The sequence below is a fragment of the Triturus cristatus genome, chromosome 2_2 (genome assembly GCF_964204655.1).
Source record: "Triturus cristatus chromosome 2_2, aTriCri1.1, whole genome shotgun sequence".
Lineage (NCBI taxonomy): Eukaryota > Metazoa > Chordata > Amphibia > Caudata > Salamandridae > Triturus > Triturus cristatus.
In genome coordinates this window covers 729,174,111-729,192,687 of record NC_140582.1, presented here as the reverse complement: position 1 = coordinate 729,192,687, position 18,577 = coordinate 729,174,111, and positions in this window count along the sequence as shown.

Genomic DNA, 18,577 nt, shown 5'->3' with positions numbered 1-18,577 from the left:
GTTCAAAAGAGTAGCCCGATATGATGAGTCGGCTAGTGTGGCGCATGGTAATCGCCAGGTCAATATGTTAGGTCATTGCGCACCCCAGGACAGGCTAATTATTAATGGGTTATGGTCAGATCGTGTTAGACCTGGCACCTTGGTGTGGGTCTCCCTTCCATTTTTTCGCTGTTGCTTCATGTATTTTTGCTGGTGTTAGTTGCTTAGGGCACTGTGCCACTGCTGTCCAGTGGCACAGTGCAAGTGCTCCCTATTGTAAATTAATGTTTAATTAGTGATTCCATGATTGGTTGGTTTGGTTTACCTGTCAGACCCTAGTACAGTGCACCAGGAGTGCCCAGGGCTTGAAAATCCAAACAGTGCTGGTGGGCTTGCAGCACTGGTTGTGCCACACACAGAAGCAGCCTGTAAAAATGTGTCTAAGGTCTGCCATTGCAGAGCCTGCGTGCAGTCTGGTACTGTCATGCTGACTGGGCAAGTGCACCCACTTGCCAGTCCCTAAACCTTCCCTTTTCTTCATATCAGACACCCCTATGGTAGGTACAAGGGCAGGGTGCATTGTAAGGATAAGGCAGGACATGCCCTGGTGTGTGTGGCATGTCCTAATAGTGAATTACAGCCATTTTCGTTTTTCACTATGGCAAGGCTACCTGTTCTCCATAGGTCAGAATTGGCAGTTTGGTTATTACATTTTATAATCCTAACTGACTCAGGGAACATGGTAGAAATTCAAATTTAGTATGCCTGAACTCAGGATGATAAAATACATCTTTTAGTGAAGTTGGTTGTAACATTCTGTGTTTGAAAATGCCACTTTTAGAAAGTAGGCATTTTCTTGTCTAATCATTCAAACCTGCCTCTGCTAGGCTGTGTATTCCCTGTCTGGAGTTTTGAGTGACAGGGCTGGGGAATTCCAGGAGACAGGGTGAGGTGTCCCAGTGGTGAATAGAGCGATCTGCATCTAGATGGGTGGGAGGAATTGCACCTGGGACCTGAATAGGGCTGAGCCTTCCCTCCACAATGCTGGCTCCACCTCCTGTGGTGCGTCTGATGTCTCTGCCCTGCACTCTGATAGAAAAGGAGGAGTCAGGTAAACAAAGTGCTCCAGGATTGACTAGAACTGGTTTGAACAAGGCAAAGGCCCCTCAGAGGACAAAGGATTTTGGGGTATAAGTATTGGGACCCTGATCCCAAGAATTTAGATCACTTTGGGAAACCAGAAGAAACCTCTGCTGAGGAGAGGAACCAAGAAGAAACTGAGGAGAGACTATCCCTGAAACTGGGGGATTGGCCTGCAGGGGTTGCCTACTGCCAAAGAGAGGAGAAAGGAACTTTGTGTGTACTTTTGCTCAACTTGTGAAGGATCTCCAAGGGCTTGGAAAAGAGCTTGCCTCCTGCTGAAGTCTCAGGAACAACAGACTTCACCCCCAGCTCCCCAGAGTACTTTGGAAGTGCCCCTCTGCTTTTGTTGGTACTTCTGGGGGACTGCGTGTCACAAGGAGCACTGGAAGCGCGACTCAAGAAGGAGAAGCGTGCCGCCGTCAGAGCTGTTGTCGTTGCATCTCGTAAAGTGTGTCGCCGCTGCAGCATCGCATCGAGCGGAAGCGTCTCGCATCATCCAGGAAGTGTCTCGCAACGCCGCCGAAGCGTGTCGCCATCACAGCTGACACATCGCACCGCATCAAGAGAAGAGTCTCGCATCGAGGGAGAAGCATGTCGCCATCGCAGCCATCGTAGTTGTCGCATTGCACGGCATCAAGAAAAGCACCTCGCATCCACAGAGAAGCGTGCCGCCGTCAGAGCTGCTGTTGTCGCATCGCGTAAAGGGGTGTCGCCACTGCAACATCGCATTGAGCGGAAGCGTCTTGCAACGTTGGAGAAGAGTGTCGCTGCCAAGGCCACTGTCGTCGTATCGCGTAAAGTGTGTCGCCGCTGCAGCTGAAGCGTCGAGTCTTCTCGCAACATCGGAGAAGCGTGCCGCATCTAGAAGATCTTCACGTCTTTATTTCTTTGCACCAAAAACTTCATCGCACCAACATCATTGCAACACTTTTGTTGCCCTGCGTGTCGCATCTAAAAGATATATTGACTTAACGTGTCGCATCTAAGAACTTAAGAGAAATAAGTAAAATTTTACCATCTAAAGTAACTGTATTGTGTGTTTTTGTCGTTTAATGGTCTTGTGGTAAATCTATATAAAGAATACTTATTTTTGATATAAAACCTGTGTGGTGTCCATCTGTAATATTGTCACTTGATTACTGTATGTGTTCACAAATGCTTTACACACTGCCTCTGAGATAAGCCTGTCTGCTCGTGCCAAGCTACCAAGGGGGTGAGCAGGGGTTCTTTTAGGAGTGTACCCCCTTACCCTGACTAGAGGAGAGGGTCCCTATTTGTCACAAGTGCATACCTGTGCCAGCTAGAGACCCCCAAGTCTAACAGTTAGTGTTTGTGGCAAGTAGTCTGCATGCAGTATATTGCAATATGCATTATCCAAACAGTATATAATATCTGTCCTAGTGTATAAAGCATGCAGAGCTGAGTAATGTGAATATGTGCATGTCAGAGGATGTTTGCTGCGCCATGCATCATTGACTTGCATATTAGTAACCCTCTCTTTAATGTGTTGCGCCAGCTTGATGGATTGAGCCCCCAGAAAGGGGGGCGGAAGCGGTCTAGGTCGAGATCATACATCCCATTAAAGTCCCCACCCCAATACATTGGGACCATAGGATCTACCAGTAGGGATGGCGTGAGAGTTTGTAAGAATAGGGATAGCCCCGAGTTTGGGGCACATAAAGATACCAACGCCAGTGGATATCCATTCAATTGGCCCTCCATAACAGAAAAGCGGCCCTGTGTGTCCACCCGGGATCGTGTAACCTGAAGCAGTGTTTCCGGAGCCACCCATATTAGCACCCCCCCCTAGCATAACCCAAGTACATGGTGCCCAAGACCGTGCCCCTCCAGTGCTTCCAAAGTGTCGCAAGTGTTTGTGGTGTGAGGTAACAATGCGACTTTGTAGGTATTGGTTCACTTGGTGTCGCTTGGCGCAGCCCGCCAGGCCCCTCACGTTCCAGGTCAGCAATTTATAATCCTCCATCCTTATTAATCAACAGTGAGAATAGTGTTTGGCACATTGTAAGTCCATATCAACCAGTCCCCCCACCCACCCCTGCGCTCCACCCCCACCCATGACATAAAATTGTGGTAGCAGCCCACATCTTCCGTAATATACAAGAAAGTGAGAGAGATCGACTTATTAAACATATGGAAAAAATAGAAAAATCCCCAACATCCCACCCTAGGCCGGTTTGCCAATGAGCAATTAGCCATTCTCACTAGAATGCAATGTAAACGTGTAGAAAAATAACACATAGCAATTAAAACAAAAATTACGTTTTTGGTGCTATATCAGCTACTTAGCGTACACTGTAGGGGGAGCCGCATCGATGTGCAGCCTCTTGTGTTTCAGCCTGGTAGCTCGTACAGGTGCGTGTGGCGTATAGTCCAGGCAAAGAGAGCCTCAATAAGGCCCAGAGTGTTCATCCCAGGGCATCTGCTGTCTGTGGGGTGAGGGCCAGCCCCCCCACCAGTGCCTCTATTTGTGAGCCCGTGAAAGGCAGCGTTTGATCAGTTGTCGTGTCTCTTTCTCAGTCTGGTCTCTGGGAGGATGATAAGGGGCAGCCTATACATTCCACCATCCTGATGGCTTGAGCGCGCTCCTGCGCTAACTGGTCTTTTGTTGATCGGCGGTTCAGTCTTGCACCGCGGCCTCTTTGGGGTTCAACCAGCTTCCAGGTTTGATTGGCATCTGTCAGTGGTGGGGGTGGCCCATGTGCCATGCATTGCTGTTCGATCCATGTCCACACCTCCTCAGGTGTGTTGCAAAACACCATGCCCTCCTTACGACGGATGCGCAGGTGCGCCGGAAATTGAAGTGAATACTGAATGTCATTGTCTCTCAAGCACTTCTTAACCTCCAGATAGGAGGAGTGACGACGTTGTACTAGCAGAGTACAGTCCGGATAGATATGGACCGTAGAGTTGTCGACATGCCATGGGCCTCGAGCCCAGGTGACCTGCAATATGTGGTCCCTATCGCGATAGTTAAACAGTCTTGCCACTACCGGTATGGGATAAGTGCCGGGATGCGGGGACCCCCCGGTACCCTATGCGCACGCTCTATGTAGAAGAACTTTGAAATGTTGTCCTGCAGGATATCTCACTAGAGCCATTCTTTCAGGTATAGTTCCATGTTGGGGCCCTCTGCTCACTCTGGAAGACCCACGATGCGTATTTTATTCCGGCGTGAGCACCCCTCCTGGTCCTCCATACTCTCTCTCAGGTAATCCACCTCCTGCTGAAGGGACTGCGGGCTGGGTGGTCATCGTGGTCACTATAGGGAGCAGCGTCGCCAGCGCAGATTCAGATTCCTCCACCCTTCCCTTCCATTTCTTGTGGTCTTCCCGAAGATAACCCATGTCAATGCTCAGGGAGTCAATCTTCGTACCTAGGGTGGTTTTTATGTCTAGGATCGCCGCCAGTAGTTCATCAAATCTATGCGAGTGATAATGACGGTCTGCCGATGTGGAGGGCCCCGATTGCTCCGCCGGAGGGATTGACTCCATCTCTGGTGGCTGTGCCTGGGGCTTCTCCGCTCTGGGCTTGCCCATTATGTCGCTGGCAGGATGTAGAGGTCCAAGTGCAGAGGGCCTTCTGTGATATAGGAAACTGCGTTAAGGTCTGGGACACAGGCTCTTGGGACTCCAACGAAGCGTCTGAGAATGTCAGGTGTTTATGCCAGCCTGTGTAGAAAGGGCGCACCCCCGTCCTCTGCTGCTAGATCAATAAGGGCGCGAGTGAGATGTGTCATGTGAGGCCAGATTATAGGCACCTTTCTGTTATGACAAGCCTGTCAAGGGGACTCATTCCCAGGAGGCGCTGATAAGGAATCCAGAGCTATGCGCCTTATGAGGCTGTGAGCAGGCAGTCCGGCGCTCCGTCTCCTTCACTGGGAGTTGAACGGGGGCTAAATGGGGATCTTACTGGCGCCGTTAGCGGATCTGTGTAGGGACTGGCCGTTTAGTCGGCGTTTGTAAAGTATGCAGGCCAAGGGCAGCATGTCTGTGCCCCCACTGTGCGCCGGGGACTAGGCCAGGTCTCACTACTTAGTCATCTGAGGGAGAAGATTAAGGGGACAGAGTCAAGGTCCACGCGCTGCCTCCTCCACAACCACAGGGGGGTCCCAGCACTCTCTCACCTACGTGGTGTTCCTGATCTCCTGCTGTTTCCAGGCTGCCATTCCTGCCCAATCATGAGGCACAGGGCTCAGCGTGTTGGCATTAGTGAGTCTCATGAAAAAGGGAGCTGCGTAGGCATCGCACTACCCCAGCAGCAGAATCGCGAGCAGCGAACTCCGGCCTCCCAGCAGGTGAAGTTTTGAAACGGGCCTCGCCGCAGTCGCAAGGCGCCGATCCAAGGTGCAGTGACAGTGCGGGATCTGTGTATGTCAGCCGATGCAGAGTCCCTGCATCTCTGGCTGGGTTCCCGGGTTATGTGAACTGCACTCTGTTCCGTACAGTGCACTAGGCACCCGCTGTCCCGTTGAGCACTCAATAGCGTTAAGCGACCCGGAGAAGTGTGCAGGGGGACTTCTGCCACTAAAACCACAAGGATTTCTCTTCCAGGGCAGGGGAATCCAGGATTTTTCCGGCGGGCTCGATGCGGAGCTTAGAAAAGCACGTCCGCTATAGCCGCTATCTTGGCCACGCCCTCACACACAACAATCGCTAGCATCTATAGTGTTAACATACTGTTATAAGAGTTTAATGAAGAAATTTAAAGAAAAGTCATTAATAGATTGATCATGACGTAAAGTCTTAGCAGTTATGTCATTCTATTCTTCCATCATTCTTTTTTTCCAACGGTTTAGTAACAGGGGAGGATTAATGTCATGCTGACATAGACTTGATGAAGAAGATTTTAAACAATAAGTAACACAATAAGTATAGTGAAAGGAGCTAAGAAGCAAGGACATATGCGTTTACATTTTAACAATACCATGTTTCGATCTCCCATCTCTCTAGAATGGGAACTCACATTTTTCAGTTATATTTTGAGAAGGCTTATTACAGAAATTGCAGCAAATATTTTCTGTTGAGCTCTTTAAATGAGATATTTTTTGTTTCCCCTACTGTTACAGTTCACAGGTTTCAAGTTTTGGCATAATCTGGTGTATTTTGTCTTTTCAATTCTTCGATGGCCATTTCTTTTGTTTTTTTTCGTGCTTTCAACAACGTCCCTTATTGCAACAGTCTCTCAAGGTGGTTTTTGTGAGTTTAAATCTTTGAAGCAAAAAGCTTGATATGCTTTCTCCTAGTCTTTAGCTACTGAAAATAAGTTCATTCAGGTGCAGCATATCTTCGATTTGGTACCTTGTCTCTTTTAGATTTTCTCACTGTTGGTCCGTCATCCTCCACATCACTCTGTTCAGATTGGCTTGAGACTTCGGATACAGTTGGGGGTACTTTGCCTTCTTCGAAAATTAGTCTCAATTTAGCATTTCTTCTGGGGCAAAGGTCTTCACTTATCACTCGCTTCTCACTTGCACTGTTCACAACAGCTGCATCAATGCGGCGCCTGGTCAGGTCCTCTCCACATGACCCTTGCTACCTACAGGGACTGACTCTTGAACCCTCATTTGAACCAGTGCTTCGAGACCCAGTAGCTGCCGCCCCCTCTGCTCTGACTGACCTGAGCTGGATGTCTCATTGTAACCACCAGCACATCCACTGCAGATACCATATTTTCAAGGGGACATGGGATTCGGCAATTGTGGGCAGCATGTACCCAATTAGGAAGACCACCACATTTGACAGCAGTTGTGGTAACCAGAATCACTTGCTATAGCCATGTCAACTAGGCTCTAAACACGATTTGCGCACGTGTTTCTTCACCAGGACCCAGTCACTGGGACAAAGGTCATGGCACTGCTCCTGTTGTGGATAGGTGACAGATTCCCCAACCTGCTGGGACACAGAACGGACCACATCAGCCAATCCTTTACAGTAATTGAGTACCAAATCATCAGTTATATTTAGTAGCTGATTGGCTGGGACAGTAGGCTGTCTCATAGCCCTCCCCATTATGATTTTGTGTGGGACAGTCCAGTTTTTCTGTCTGGGGTACTTCTCCAACTCATCAACACCAAGGGCAAAGCATCAGGCCATTTCAGAGAGGCGGATGCACACACTTTTGCCAGACGGGACTTTAGAGTTCCATTAACCAGCTCGACCACTCCAGATGCCTCTGGTCTGTATGCACAGTGTAACTTCTGCTCATTTTTGTGCACAAAGCATTCACATCACCTCATTGTTAAAATGAGTCCCTCTATCCGATTCCAAAGAGGTCTCAAATCCAAACCTTGGTATACGCTCTCTAAGGAGTAATTTATCTAGAAATAAACTGTCATTACATCTTTATTTGATTTGTTTCTAACCAGCGTGAGAACAAATACACAATCACTGGAACATATTTCAGTCCATTGCAAGGGAGCAGCTTGATAAAATCAAGCTACATCCTATTAAAGTGACCTCCAGATCTTCCTACATGACTCCTTGTGACTAGTATTTTCTTTCCCACATTTTGTTGTTGACAAATTACACACTTCTGGCGAAACACATCTGCAACAGGTTGGAATTGGGGATTAAACCATGTTTGTAAAATAAAGACTCATCATAGCACCTCTCCCAACGTGTGCAGGATCATGGTAGTTTCTTGCCATTGGTGACAAACTATCAGGTAAGACTGGTCTTCCATCTGTATACCCACAACTCCTCTTCCTGCCTTTGGATGCAACCTGCTTTGATCCATCACTGTCTTTTTGTTTCTAACACTTCATCTTGTAATGCTTTTATTTCCTCCCATGTTTCCACAACTGAAAACTTCAGAATGCATTCTTTGACATCAGGTTGTTCTTTTGATGGGACCCCCATTAAAAATGTAAAAATTTAGAGTGCAATAGCACACCGTCTCACCAGCACATGCAGAGCGTCACATAATCTTTTCCCTGTCAATGGGCTGGGCCTTTTTCCACCACCATTTGGAAGTGCAATTGTAATGACAACAGTAGTTATTTCACACTCTCTGTTTCGGATGGGTGAAACTGAAGAGGTCATGAACCCAATCGAGGGCACAGTTGCCCAAAATCATGGACAACCCCCAAACCATATTGGCTGCCCTGAAAATGGTAACTCTCAATTGTTCAGTAATGCTCCAAGCCCTGGTTAGTTCAATAAATCCAGCCACCTGGGCTAATTACACTCTTGCAACCACAAAGCTCCAACCATTCCTACTCCTACAACTGTACAAATGGCATATACAGCTCTCAAATTTCCTCCTGCATCCCTCAAACATGATGCATACACAAACAACACATGATCTGACTCGGGTAATGGAACATCCAAAATGTCCAGTCAGGGCATGGTTCACAACTCAGTCATGCCCAAGCAGTCATCATCAGTCTCATCACACACAACTTCGTTTCCTGGTAAGGGCATCAATGTAGCCAGATTAAAACTTGCACATTGCACTAATTACAAATTTTAAGCACCCAGTATTATCTGTTCATATTTACTTAACCTGCTACTTGTGAGATGTTGCATTCAAGAACAAGTGAACAAAATCTCAACAGAATGTGGCACATCCACTTTCAGCAGGTGACCCACCACATTGCTCTTACACTGTTCCAAACTCACACATGTGGCAGCAACTGCTTTTAGACAACCAGGCAATACTGCAGCTACAGGATCTAATGTAGCTGAGAAATATGCAACAGGTCTGCAAGCAGTTCCGTGTATTTGCGTTAGAACTGACAATGCACAACCTTCACGTTCCCTGCAGAACAGAGTAAAGCATTTGTTAAAGTCGAGCATTCCCAATGCCTGATCTCAGCACAAACTCTCTCGCAGTTCATTAAAAGAGCGCATGCATTCATTATTTCATGGAACACATCCTCGTGTGTAAGCATCTGAAGTGGCTTGACTGTCAATGAAAAATTTGGAATCCATTGGCAGCAATAGCCAACCATTCCCAAAATCATGAAAACTTCCTTTTGTGTGCTCAGCAGATTCATCTGCCGAATGTCAGTAATCCAATCCTGTGACCCCGTTCTGGCTCCTTTTTTGATGTGATGTCCTAAGTAAGGGACCTCTCTTCTGCAAAACTTTCACTTTGTTGTTGACACTTTATAACCACACTGCCAGAATATTCAGTAATGAGATGGTGTCACATATACAAGCCTCCTGAGTACCTGGCACTACCAACAAGTCGTCAATGTACTGTACCAGAACAGAGTGATTTAGCATTATCAAGGAAAGCTTTATTCGACTGCTTTTTTTAACAGGCATAAAAGCACATAAGTATAAAAAACATTTTCATTCATAATATATTCACAACAGTGTAAAATTAAAAGAAACCTCAATTAATATAATATAAAATACTTCAGCTACAACTCAATAATTATGCAGCATTTCCTGTATTGAAGCACCTTCTTTAAAAACATAGCCATTCTCCACGCTACATGCTCATTTTCCAGTAGCTGGAGTAAATACATAGCGGGAGGACACTGCCTAAGCCCCTGGTTTAAAAAAAAAAAAAAAAAGGAATAATCCAAACTTTCCTTGGCTCATCATAATATTTACAAAACAGGACTAAGTGGATGGTAGATTGTTCTGAGGTATTATCGCACGGACAGGGTAACAAATCATGGGACCAATCGTTCATTTTCGGTGAAGACACTAATCTGTGTACAATTCCCAGTCGAAACCTAGTTAAAAGAAACCTATCGAACGTCCCGGGTACAAAGGATGCCACAGGAGTATTGGCTCCAGTTTTATTAGGTCAACAATATAATGGAGACCCAATTCCTTGTGGGAAACCTACGAGGAGGTACCCAGGGGAACAGAAAGAATGTACCTAAGAAATAAATTTTCAACCGTTTGTAGTGGGATAGCATTTGTGAGCCCCCAGACCCCTGCCCCATAAGTTGCCATTATGACACATTTAGCCTTGTATATTTGCAGGAGTTCAAAATTATCAATGATTCCAAGTTATTTTTCAATATTTGATTGAAGATTGATGGACTCTCTGTATACCCTTTTGGAACTCAGCCCCATGCCAAGACATGGTTTCCAAACCGGAAACCAAATAAATATTGGCTATCCGGGTGTAAGGGAATGGAGAAGAATGCTTGACACAAATCAATGACAGAAAACCACTCAGCTTCACATGGAATCTGATATAGTATCACAGCTGTATTTGGCATGATTGGGCAACATGATATCACAATCTGATTAACATTGTGCACATCCTGCACATTACAATACTTTCTGTTCGGTTTCTGAATTCCCATAATAGGTGAATTACATGGGCTCCCCATAATCTCCCTCAAAATTCATTGTTCAATCAATTATTCAATCCGAGGTGTTATACCTGTGATGGTCTCGGGGTCCAGATGATATGGTGGAATTCGAGGAAATTCTGCATTTGGTTTCAAAGTGATCTGAATTGGAGTCACTCCTTTGATCAGCCCAATATCCTTTCCCGTGAAAGCCCAAACTTCAGGTAACAGTGTCTCTAAATTCTACGGTTAATGCATTACTTGTTAATAAAGGAAATAACCCTTTAATTTCAGTCTTTTGTTTTGCCATTTCGAATACAATATCTTCATCATTAGGTTGAAACTCTATTCCTTTCGGAGTACAATCAGTGACGGCTCTTACGCTATGGTGGAGGAGTTCACCCCACTGCTTTTAAGCAGTGCGTACATAATAGAAACGTAAAATGATAATAGCTTTGCCCACTCCTAAGTGCGCAATGACTGTTTGGCCTATACCGGCATGAGTAACTTTCCCATTCTCCATTCAGGCTGTATTACAGCCTGCGTGGAGAATATGCCCAGGCCCCCATTCCCTGGTTGGGTGTCGAACCAGGTTGCTGAAAACCAATCACAGTGTTGCAGCATTGTCATTGGTATGGGGAGTCTGGGTGCTTACCAATCACAACGAGGCGTTACAGTGTTGTGATTGGTCAGTGGGGGCTTCTGTGCTTCCTGTTCCTCAAGTTCCATAAGGAGAGCTGGAGCAGTGACATGGGACCCGGCGGCAAAGTAAGTTCTGATTTTTATTTTATATTCCTTCCCCCCGAAGCCACTCCTATGCCTGCCCCTGCCCCTGCCCCGCTACCCATGAGCCATGATGGCCGCCACTGAGTACAATAGATGGAACAATTTAATTTGCACAACCGGTCCCGACCCAAAAAATTCACTGGACTGGAATTACATATCACAAATTTGTGCAGATCCTCAAACGATCCAATTCACACCGTAACAGGCTCAGTTAGAGAGGCTGACATTAATAGATTGGAGTCTCCTACAACTTGGATTGTTTCTCCCACAAGGGTTAGGTTGGGAACTTTTGCTGTTCTCACAGTGGAAAGGTAGCACCTGTGCCAACAAGAAATGAAATTGGTGTTCCATTTAACTTGCAGTCCACACAAGGACCAGTCTGGTCTACCTCTAAGGAGGCGCCAAGCATGCATTTCCCCTCCCCTCTCAGACTCCGTCCTTGGGACAAATGAGAATAACTGTCATCAATCTGTATCAAGTATTGTCAGGTTACCTTCGGGTTTGTGTCAATTTGATCATAATTTTGAAATCCCATGTTCACATTATATTTCTGTACATGACCATTCGTATGGGACATAGGGGCTTGAGGCATACTCAAATTTAAAATGTTCTGCCTTTAAGTCTCCTTATTCTACATCATATCACCTGCTTGGGTCTGTATATGTTTACCCTGCATTACCTACCCATTGATCTGATTCTGTGGATTAAACCTACACTCGTTCTTCCAGTGCCAGAACTTGCCTCAAATATAACATGATTTAATCTTTTTCAACATCTCTATTGATGCCTCTCCTCCTCTGCCTTGAGTTGTCATGTTTTGTTGCTGACCTCCTGCTACTCCTCATATACCAATATTCTTTTGACCATTTCCCTGTTTCATATTAGAACTATCAGCACCAACTCTCACATAACCTTTCTTTGCTGCCTTCATCTGAGCCAACATCAACTTTTCCTTCAATCTCTTATGCTTGGAATCCACTTCATCTCGGCTATACTTTGCAGATCGCAGAATCTCGTCTATGGCCTTGCTTTGCCAACAAATCAAATGCTGCTGTATCATTGCACTAATCTTGGTTCTTAATCCATCCACAAATTGATATCCAAAACGTCCCATATCTTTCCCTGCCAGGTTTTCCTTTCCACTATATTGCTTAAATGCTTGCAGAAATCTCTCGTATTATGCATGTACTGTTTCTTTAAATTATTGTGTTGTCCTGTTGATTTTTACCCAATCAGTATCCTTTGGAGAAATTGCTCCCTTCAAATAAGTAATGAAATGGATATCATTTTTTATTACTTTAGGTGGTGGTGCACACGTTTTTGAATCTCTTGCAGGTTAAATCTCTGGCCAATCTACTGCAATCTTGCATTCAGTGGGACCCCAATATCAAAAAGGTGTCTAAATCCTTTAATAAAACCTTTGAAAATTTCACAAATCTCTCAACTTGTCTATACCATTCAACTTGTTTTTCTCTCAATTTTGGAAAATCCTTTGTAAAGGACATTGTCCATGGAACATGAACATACCCTCTTCTTGGCACTTTCCTCATTGGAAATATGTTAGTTTCTGTATTTTCGATTTCCCCTTCAAATATTTGATACATTGGCATAGTTGTCTTTTTGGTTTCCTTCTTTTTAGCCCATCTGCCTTACCATCTTTCTAACCTACCCCATATCCTACGTGTTGACAGTAACTCTTAAATCTGTAATCTTTTTAATGATGGTTTTAGAATCTTGAGTTCTTTATCGCTGGAAATCCAATCAATACGTTGTTTGCAGTGTTTTTGATTTCTGTTTGTCCACCCCATATTTTTGGGCGATCTCAGCCAATTTCACACAAATATTTTAAGACTTCTTGGTGATATCCTTACATACGAAAAATAATTTATCATCTCAATAACTAACAATCCTTCCATGACTAATGGTTCCCAAAATCATTTCTGCCAATTACAGATTTTCATCCCGGTAGTTCCCTGTTCTTCCACACCTTTATTAAAAGTAGAAGGAGCTATGTCCTTAATCCAATCATCGGGTTCCTGTGGGGTAGGCCCTACTGTTTGATTAAATGCACTCTCTTGTGACCCTCCATTGGTTCCCTTCACCCGTGGGGTGACATGGCTTTCAGAACTTCGAGTTCCCATTTGTAAAGTTTTTCACACCATAGTCTGTGGTCCTTTATTAGTTTCCGTGATTCCCTCTGCAGTACCAGATAATGGTGTTGGTCTCACTTGATTATGGGTTTCAGTAGTCCAAATAGTCCCTGTATTAACTCCAGATTCATCCCCTTGTTGTGAAGTATTTACATTTGAGAATGTTAAATTGGAATTTGTTTGATCTCTGCTCAATTCCTGTGAAACTGTATTTGCTCCCCCCCAATCCAGTGGGAACAGTTAAAGCATGTACTTGCCACCTCCCATACCTGATTGATACAAAGGCACAACAGGTCTTAATGTCACTGGAACTGAGAGAGCATCTGGAGTATTCGGTATTTTGGGGTTAAGTCCTACTTGTTTGGGCATTTGCTCTTCAATCAGAAAAGGATTTAGAGGAATTAAACCATTTGGCAAAGTGGGTGCATTTGGTTTAATTTCCACAAATTGATTTGACCCTGTTTGTGACTGTTCTTCATTATATTGTGGAGGTCGATTCATCAAGAATTCACTCAAAAATTCATCATCACTCATCCGTTAACGTGAGAGCTTGAGAGTTTTCAAGATGTTTTTTCTTTTCTTTGCATTTTTCTCCCTCATTCTTTTTTCCAACTAATACGGGATACATTCATCCATCTGCAATATTCCTTCACCACATTTTCCATTGAGCCCCTCACTTAGGCTCTACATATTTATTTAAAGTGTTCTTATATCTTCCATGATGTTTCTCTTTCTGATGAGCCACATGTTCCCATTCTCTAAGAGAGTTGAATGGCATAGGTCTTGGTGGTGGCTTGATAATATTCATCTGCCTCCTTACATTTTCAAGAATTCTTACATTAAAAGCACCATATTGAGAAAAAGCCAAAAGTCCATCTTTCTCAGTATACTTTATCCAGTTCTCTAACCAAGTGTATGTATGATTTCCTTTCTCTAAAATCATATGCAAAACAGGCTTGCCTTCAGGTGCTATTGGTACTCCCTCTCTAGTGGACACAGGCACATCTCCATGAATCAATCTCTTTAAACTCTTTAAAATGTCATGATTTCCAAATAATATTATTTTGTCCTTTACAAATATTTCACTCGTATTTCTGGAGGGATAAACTTCCTTATTATCATTTTAGCTCACAATCACTGTACATCTCTCCCTGAAACTCTCTATCAATCCCAGCACAGCTTTACTCCAACCGTGATATGGCAGTGCAACACTTTTATGATGTCAAGCCAACTTCTCACAGCAACTAACCCCGCCTTTACAATTCAGCTTATTCAACTCCGATCTTAAAAACCCACTAAACAAAAATGTGTTCTTGTCTACTCCACTAAAAGAAGTTATAGATCTCCAGACAATCAGAATTTATTTATTCAACCTAAGCAAAATCTCGACCAGCGCAACTTTACCTAAAAATCCTTATGATTAATCTCTGTGCACTTGAAGCAATTCCCAACGATTTAAATTCTTACACACTCTCACAAACTTACCTACTCTGGTGGCACTGCTGATGATGTCTCTTATACAGCACCTTTGAACCAGCAGACAAACTTACTCAGCCTATGCCACACTGAGACCACCCTTAGTTGTATATCCCGGAATCTTAGGCCACTTCAGACCTGATAACAACTTCAATACAACAATACCCTAACAATACCCTATTCTACACAAAACACAAACATTTCTCTACCAATTCTCATTAGTAACACATTTAAGCAACAATATAACCTTATTGGTACTCACACCACTTGTGTCATTGTCTTCAGAACTGGCACTTCATCAAATGTCACTGAACTTTGAGCTTGGGAAACCTATAGCAACCTTAATATACATCCCCATTTTATCCAAGTTTTGACAGACTGTAAACCATCTGACACGCTACCAGGAAAACTCTTGTAACGTGTTGGGCTTCCTGAACTATCTTATTTAGTTTTTTTCTCCTATTTCTAATTAACATCAGCAATCATATCAAATCCTTAGTTCTTCCGATAGATCTTGTTCTGTGATCGAATGGACTGGAAAACTTAGGGGATGAACAGTTATCATATGAGGACCTGGAATAGGTTAATTGTTAACATAGAATTATTGGGTGTAAACTCCCAAGTAATCCCACCTCCAATTGAGACAGAATCAGCAGAGTAATTTATCTTAAATTGTATTTCTATTTAGATTTGAATAATTGCACACAACCTAAATTTAAGATAGATCAGATTTAATAAGCATTTGCAAGCTCTGCAAGATCTATATATGAAGTAACTAATCTTCCTCAGCTGAGGGAGATTTATCTTAAGGGAAATTCATTAGTAGGGAAATCAGTTGTCTCTCATACCAAGCCTATTCGGAAAGTTCAGTAACTTCCAAATGACCAGTTTCAGTTCAAACATGGACTCGTCTGTCTCTGTCCGCACTGTAGCGTGAATGCCACAGCTGCTCTGACGCTAACACTATTAGCCAAAAAGGTTCCACTACATTAGCATACCAGCTGGCAGCAAATCGCAGTATTTTGTTACGGTTCACATTATTTCTGGAAGTCCCAATTGTCAGTTTCTGTACTGCAAGGTGGGTAGAGGGGGAGACTCCCCTTAGTTCATAATTTAGGCAATTGTACTCCATCAATTCCAGGTTTACACCCCTTGACATCACCAAATTTGTGAGACTACTCTGTCCCATTGGTCACTTACAATGGGATGAGATGATGTAGCAGGTAAAAGTATGCAGATTCCAGAAGAATTAGGTAATACGTTACTCGCCATTCCCTTAGAGCTACTGTAGTTTAGTCATTCAATTATTTGTTGCATTTAGAAAGTAGGTGGTGCTCTCATCCCTTGTCTCTCCATTCTCCAGCGTTTGGTCTAGGAAGTAATACTTTTGTCGCAAGTCCAGTCAAGCAAGCTACAAACATCAAAGAGACGATTGAGTGTTAGAACACAAGTGGTAACTTTACGAAAGGTCCCATAGGCCTCAGACTGTTCAGTTCATAAGTTCATACTAGGAAAAGAAGCAAAGTTTGAAGCCTTCATGATACACAGCTCATGCATGATGAAATTGTGCTAAAATATGAATCTTGCATTACGTAGAATAGTGCATTAATTTCTTCAAATAAGCATATTAATATCATATTAATATCACTTCATTATGAGTTACAATTAGTTCATGTAAGTATAAGCTACCCCAAAACGTTTTTTTAATATTCACCATATTCACCATTATTTCACATATCATTTTGTAAATCTCTTTTGCACTTCAGATATTATTACAGCATACAAGGTGCATCAATGATAAACTCTATGAAAGACAGTCATAACATGACCTCATGTAGCATCTACTTTTCTTGTCAAAGACAGTACTCTTGTTTATACATTCTAATATTGGTATCTATTTTTCTAAGACATGAAGAATGTTATTCTCACATTGCCGTGTTCTGCATTATCATTTAGTTATCATGTTTACCTAAGCATAAGTACGCATGCCACTAAAAGGTCAGGTTTCACATCTACTTCTTGACTGTTATGTGTTATCAGAAAACCACTTCTAACATTTTGCATGCTTTTACTATGCAGTATCCAAATCAGGTCTACATTTCATGTAGTTTCTGAAACATGAAGCTTAATACACAGTTTGTCGTTTTCATGTAAAATTGTGCAATAAATCATTTAAATGTAAAATTGTCATAAATAGATGGAAGTTAATAATTCTGCTCTCTCCTTTACCTTGACTTAACATTAAAATTTGCTTCTCCCTTTTTATTTTGAGTGCTCCTCTCTTCTCCTTCCCTTCTACCTTCTGCATACCTTGTGTGTGTAAAGACTATCCTAAGCCACAAATCTATATTATTCTCTCTTTCTTTGACACCATATCCCTGTAACCTAACAATATCTATTCATTCTATAAACCAATTGCTTCTCAAATAACCCCCTCCAATGGGACCACCTAAATCATTTACGTACCACAAATGAAGTGGAGTTAATGCATGGAATGATTTCTTTGAGACCACAAGACTAATCCCAGTAATCAATGGACTGACCAATAACTTTGAGCCCTGGGTAGCGTGCTATTCACTGAACACCTTCTCAGGCATAGTAAGTGCTATATAAATGCCATTTCAATTTCATAATGACTTGGCAGTGTCCAAGTTAAAACAGAGCATGATAAGATAATAATTACACTTGTAAAATTCATGTATCCTTAAAAGCTTAAAACAGTTAAATTGCTATCAAATAAAAATTGCTTTGTTCTTCATACACATAGCTCTCAATGTAAATTATGCATTCTGCCCGGCTTCATTACTCTGTCTGGGCAGTGCTATTATCCAAAAGGGGATGTTATTGAGAGTACAGCCCAAGTGCTTATATGGAGGTTTCCCAAGTCGACCTTATTGGTGGCAGTCTCATGTCATAGTTAAGAGTGCACACAGTCGCGGCTTCCCCTTAGCCTAGGTGGAGCTTAGGCATTCAATGGCATTTATTTCTCATCTGCATCTAGGAATCTACAGTTTAATTGAGTTGTTGCTGGGTCAAAGCATGCCAAAACTGCTTGTCTCCTTGAGCGAATATTCCTTTGGTTTAGGGGGACTCATAGCAGGTGTCTCCTTTCCTGTATCAGCTCGTTGCAGGAGCATAATAAATGGGTAATGTCGCCCTGGCCATTTTTGCACAGACTACAAGATGTTCGAGATGGCTCCCTCTTCCATGGTGAAAGGTTCTAAGTGCACGGGATCAAGCCAAGGCGAAGTTTTAAGAATTGTGATTTCTGTGATTTCGGGTAGCCCAGATTTAAATATTTTTGAGGGGCCAAGACTTTGTAATTATACACAGTCATCCAGGCATGCGATCTTGCTGAAAAAGCTGCTTTGTCCTCCACCAACGCCAATTTTCTCAAGGATTTCCACACTAATTTCTTAAAAGCTGAGTGGTGGATCTGCGTGTTCCAAAGGGCCAAGAGTCCAGTGCATGCTAGAGCCTCCTGAAGATAGCTTCTTGCAGGAGAATCCTCCCTCTGCTGAAGATCTTGTTAAAACAGAGCAGGCATGCAAGCATGTTTTTCTTTTAGCACAGTAATAGACTTGTGAGGGCTGTAGGAGAGTAGGATCTGCTTCACCTGGGTACCCCCACTTTTTGCTGGTGTTTCACTGTTTTTCGACTTTAATCTGTCTGTGATCCTGCTAATCAGGACCACAGCCTAGCCGCTTCCTCTCTAAAATGGTTTCCATGTACATTAGGTACATATCTAATTGGATTCTGG